The following is a 6,000-nucleotide window of genomic DNA, read 5'->3' on the forward strand; positions in this document are numbered from 1 at the left end:
AATACTAAATAAATAATACTAAAGATACTACAGCAAAGAGGTCACTTGATTTTTGGAATAATTCCAAATAGCACAATGATTCACTGGCATCCCTGAAGTCTGTTTAGTCCATAATCTTCCAAATACAATCAAAAAGCAATTATAAGAATTATACCATCCTATTTCTTTGTGATGTCCTGTAAAAACTAAACCTATTTTTATAAGGCTTTTACTCAAAAGATTTCCAACACACAAAGCATTTGTGAAGTACTATAGTATTACTAAAGGTTACTGGTACAACATCAATCATTAAAGCTTAACAATAAAGTTTAGATTGCCGACTATGGACTAACTACATTAACTAACTGCAATGCAACAGTAGACATTTTACAAGTAAGAATATTTGGTTGAATTCTTGCATTTGTAGCCAATTTAATGTGAGAGATTTTAAGTTTTAACAGAAGAAAACTACGAATATGAAAACAGCCATAGCAACAAAAAATACTGTGCAAATATCAAAAGGCTACTTCAGTAATGAAATAATGATCACAGTAGATACCAGACACTGTTACATATTGTTAAGAAAGACTCAAGACAGAAATGTTCATGTACAGCTGGAAAAAACAACTTCTTAAACAACAGTGAAAGCTGCAACATTACGCCCATGCTTTTCCACACTTGTAAGGATAACCTTAAAACTTAGGCTATTGAGTCCAATCAATTAAAGCTGGAGTTCTGCAGGTTGTACAGGCTTAAAAGGTAGATCGGTAGTTTATCTGCAATATAGTCCAGTACTTTAGGTGTTTCTTGGTTTAATTTTCCTGCTTATTAATGCTTACTTTCCTACATTTCCAATGCAGTTCACTATCATTATACACAAAAGCCAAACCATAAACTTTGAAGCTAGCAGACTTCAAGAAAACACCTGTTGGTGTTAAATGGTGAGGTTTTATTATAATCTAAGGTATGAAAACAAACTAGCTACATTTTTAACACACTTTATAATACACCACTTTTTTGTTGTATCCCAAGTGATTTGAAGCATTTCTGTTTTAATTGAACTTCTAGAGTTATTTCTCCAATGTTTAGGAGGATATCGCCATAATAAGGGCATGCTTGTCATATGCTAAAAGAATAGCTTATAACAGGAAAGGCAAAGTCTGTTTTTTTTACAAAGCTCCTTTAAAGCCTGTGCTCCAGAAGGTCCATTTATGTTGAGCTGTGAAAGTGCTTTACAGTAAAAACCTTGTGTAAATGGTTAAAAGCAATGATCCAGGGACCAAAGGTGATTCAGGAGCCTAGAACCAATATTTGTGTGCTCGGTGCAGTCGGATGTTGAAATTTGTTCCCCGTTTTTGAAAAAGTCCCACTGTATGCTGTTCCTTTTATTTACAATAAGAATCTAGGAACCTCTAGGAGACATCAACTGCAAAGTGACATGACTGAGAGCCTCTTGAGTCCTGCAGATACAGGGTACCTCATAATTTTAATGAAATCAAATGTGTACTGTACGTGTAAAACTGAAGCTGACCTAACAACCATCCCCTTTTCTGCAGAGCGTGTTTAATTGTACTGTTTCAGCACATCAGTTTTTTTTAAAAATTTTTAAATAAACCCTTTAGACAATTAGGAGGTACTGGTATTCACAAGGTAAAAGGTGGTGTTTTCAGAGGCCTAAAGGGAAACTGTTATACCCAATGATTAAATACTTGATGAGACATTTTTTACTGCATTGTTTATGTATGATCTGTGTATCTCAGCTGAAAAGCTGAGATAAAATAAGATGTATGCATCTAAATAACTGGACCTCAAATAGCAGACCTTATGAGCAATACTGTGTGTATTTATTTAAAATATTTATAGCTCCTCTGGAAAGTTGTTGGGGGAAAAAACCTCACTCGCACCAAACAAATTTATATTTCTAAATATTACAACATGTTCTAATTTAAGTCATTTTAATAACAATGAATAGTCACCTAGGCGTAACAGTATAAACATTTATATTGATTTAAATCGCGTTTAAATCGCCTTTATTTAAAACCCATAAACAAAGCTGATACTGTTTAGACTTTTAATTATTTAAAACTGTATTACAGCAGCACAATGCACAATGCAACGTAAATCGCTTTCTTTGTCTTCTGTGTAATAATGTTCACCTCTCTGTCCAGCAAATTAACCATAGTAATAATAATGAACTTTATCGTATATGGCGCCTTTAAAGGTGGCTCCTCAAAGCACTTTACAGGTTAAAAACAATAACAACAATACTGTTAGGCTGGGCAAATGATTTTTTTTTTAAGAAATACAAAATGAGATATAATTATGTGTTCCGGCTTAGACATTAAGGAAGAGCATAACACGTGGGCGGCGTAGAGGTCGGCTCTGGCTTTCCCATCTACTGTATACACTGCAAGTACAACCCCCCTCTCTGCAGGAGTGCTGGCTGTGACTAATTAAACTGGTTTCACAGCGAAAGACACCTCCCCCCCCTCAAAAATCCAGTAAGTACAGTACTAGTTAAGAAAGGCTAGGCTCCTCAATGAAATCGCTTTAACATGCTAATACGTTGGTGTAACAGTCCGGGCGTGGCAAGCTTCTGATTTCAACCTGACCACGGCGAAAGGAACCCTTCTTTCATTTGAAGACAATGAATATTTTTTAGCCATGAATGAATTAATAGCAAACATGGTTTACATAAAAGACATTTTTCCAAGAAAGTTTAGCCTTTGTCACTAATGAAACCACTAAATTAAGACATAAATATAAAAATCTTAAGATTTTTAAAATACATGACTTTGCTAAAATTTATTTGAAAATAAAAACGATCACAACCGCCAGGGGAGGAAGAGAACAGGGGAGGGATGTTGGTTTTGCATAAGGGGCGGGGCTATGGAAATGAGGTCTGTTTGGGAATGTGGAGTTACATGTTCTGGCTGTTTGTGAATTATCGTTGTTGAGTATGGAGTGTTGAGGTATTAATTTTGTGTAATGCTTTATGTTGAAAATTGAGGTGGATTTTGTTTATCATAAAGAGGATAAACTGGGATGGGGGGAGGGTTTGGTTTTGCATAAGGGGCGGGATTATGGTAATTGGAGGAATTTGCGAAAGTATAATGGTTTGATATATTTGATTTTGTATTGTGGTTTTTTATCTATGTTTTTGGTTGGTATTATGTTTATATGGTTGTTTTTGTTGGTTGGCTGTAATTATGGTTATTAATAATACGATCTATAGTTGAAATCTGAGCCTAAATAAAAAGAAAAAGCAAGTGATTAGGTTTATGAGCAATCTAATTACTTATTCGTTTAAAACGCTATATAAAATAAAGTTTATTATTAATTTGCTGGACAGAGCGGTGAACATTATTATGCATAAGACAAAGATAACGATCCTGATCAGTTTAGAAATCTGTGTACGCTGTAAGGTTTTTACTTCTTAAACTTTTAAAATACACGTTTCGAATAGAAAGAAATCCTCTTCCTGGTACAGTCGCATGAAGAGAGAGGCGAAACAGCCCTACACAGCCCTGTCGCAGTACACAAATATAATCATATCGTTATTAAATTCTTTAGATACGCGATTCCATATTATATTAGCAGAAAAGCTTAAACTACCACTTTTTCACACGCTATCTCACGTTAGTTAAATTAAATTTATTTATATATTATATATTTATATCTCTGACCAAGGGAAACGTCTAATTTTTTCAAAGAAATGTTTGTTCACAACGGCGACTGTCAGAAGATAGGACACAGCGGCTCAGGCACCCACTGAATGGAAAAGGGGCACTTTAATGTTCTGTATGGCTAATACTAAATCCAATACTAATATTCAATACTTTAATATCCTTTTCTGTATGTTTAACAATAGTGGGTACTGGCCTAATTCGTCCCTGCTCCCGTTGTTAGGTGTTAATGTGTTGTTAAGTGTGAATTTGTACCTGTTTCCCTGAGGTCTGGCTTTTTTTCTGGAAAACCATAACTCTGGTCTTGTCCAGCTCCAGCAGTGCCAGGTTCTGGCGCAGCCTCTGTTCTGTGGGCGACAGTGGGACCAGGTTGTCTGCACAGAGCAGGAACTCGATTTCCATAATTAATGCAGATCAGTAAATCAAGGGACAAAACAATTATTGCGCCCGGGTCCTCAATGAGCTTTGACGTGCTAATGCGTTGGTTTAACAGTCCGGGTGTGGCAAGCCTCTAATGTCTCCCGACTTTGAAAACCAAGTAATAACTTAACTATATGTGCAAACGTTTCATATGTTGCTGTTGTGGATGCCTGTGGAGTGTATCTTATTTGCCACGCGCCATCCCCCCCTCTTTCCCTCAATTCAATTCAAGGTGTTTTATTAGCATGGCAGATGGGTTCAATCAGTGTTGGGTATTTACTTTGCTTTGAGATTCCACTTTTAAAGGTGATATATACATTTTTGACTAAAATAAATTGATATCTTTGTCTTCTAAGCTCTCTGTGTACAGTGGAGCCACCTGTCCAGCCAGCACATGTCCACAGACATTCACAACAGCGACATATCATAAAACGTTTGCACATATAGTGTGCAAAAATGCACTTTATTTACTTAAAATAAGACAGAAATACTGTATCAATTTATGTTGCATTAGCCTGATTATGATTAAAAAAACACATATAATTAAACACTCGTTTGCGATTTAAATCAAAACACGATTTAAATCAATATAAATGTTTATATTGTATCGCATACTGTCCAGCCTCCATTTCTCTATAAAAATTTACTCTATCACACACACACACACACAATAGAAGCAGGAAGCAGAAGCAGGGACCGTTGTCAGAAGGGAAGAGGGCGACCATTGTTATCAAAAATGACTTAGAATCGATCATGTTGTGATATTTTAAAATATAAAAGTCAATTGATTGTCCATAATATCGCTATTCTATTTTTTCGAAGAAATGTTTGTTAAAAGAAAAGTCCAGCACCAGCTGGATTTGAACACACAACCCGTGAGTTGGTAAGTGGGCACGTAGACCAGTAGGCTACAGGGGAAGTCGCATGAAGAGGGAGGCGAAACAGCCCTGTCGCAGTACACGAATATAATCATATCGTTATTAAATTCTTTAGATACGCGATTCCATATTATATTCCCTATTAATCAAATTCTAAAAGTATGCTTGTTAACTCCGGTATCTCTTTAGTTAAAGACTTCAATGCTTAAAATGTTTAGGGAGAAATGGAATACTGGTGTGTATTTTTTCTTTAAAGTACCAAGACCAGCCATATACTGTATGTTTATGTTCCAAAATTAATATCGTTTATGGCCTTCACACGCGTTACAGTATGCTCCTATTCTTTTAATGCTCAGCTACTAAGATTTCCCTTCAGTGGTAAAATTCAATATCTACAACGGGCACAGCAAAGACGTTTACTGTAAGTCTTTCTACGACAGACCAACGGACCACGAGTGCCCATGTCGGTCAACCAATCACGTACCGTGGTACCGCGCGTCATCTTGCGTCACAATGCGCGACGCCGTAGCCAATTACCTCCGGTACGTGTCTGTAACGCGCACTTTGAATGGCTGCATCTGTATATTCGACAAATCACTGCCCACTGGGAATGTTCAATTATGCGGCTGTTTACGCCAATTTAAAACATGTCATAAATGTTAATCGACCGTCTAAAATAAAAATGAAATCGAACCATTTCGACGTCTGTGTGGTTATTATTTAAAAAGAACACAAAACATGAATTAAAATCAACACAATATTTTTATTATACATTCGCTGTTATAGCGCTCAAGCTTTTTATAATACATGTTACATTCAAGCCATTTTATTACAAACATTTTTAACTACATTGCTCACGCTTTTTAATATACATTTCAAGTCATTTATCACAAACACACATACCCACAGAAAAAATGTTACAAAGTCAACCATGTGGGTCTAGGTATTAATGATCATCTCCTTTCTGCGGTTATCTTAGAGACCGGGTCGGCCGTCGACATCTCTACCAGTTGTTTTAAAGTTTTGACCGATGCTGC

Source organism: Atractosteus spatula, chromosome 10, assembly GCF_055471065.1.
Source record: "Atractosteus spatula isolate fAtrSpa1 chromosome 10, fAtrSpa1.hap1, whole genome shotgun sequence".
Lineage (NCBI taxonomy): Eukaryota > Metazoa > Chordata > Actinopteri > Semionotiformes > Lepisosteidae > Atractosteus > Atractosteus spatula.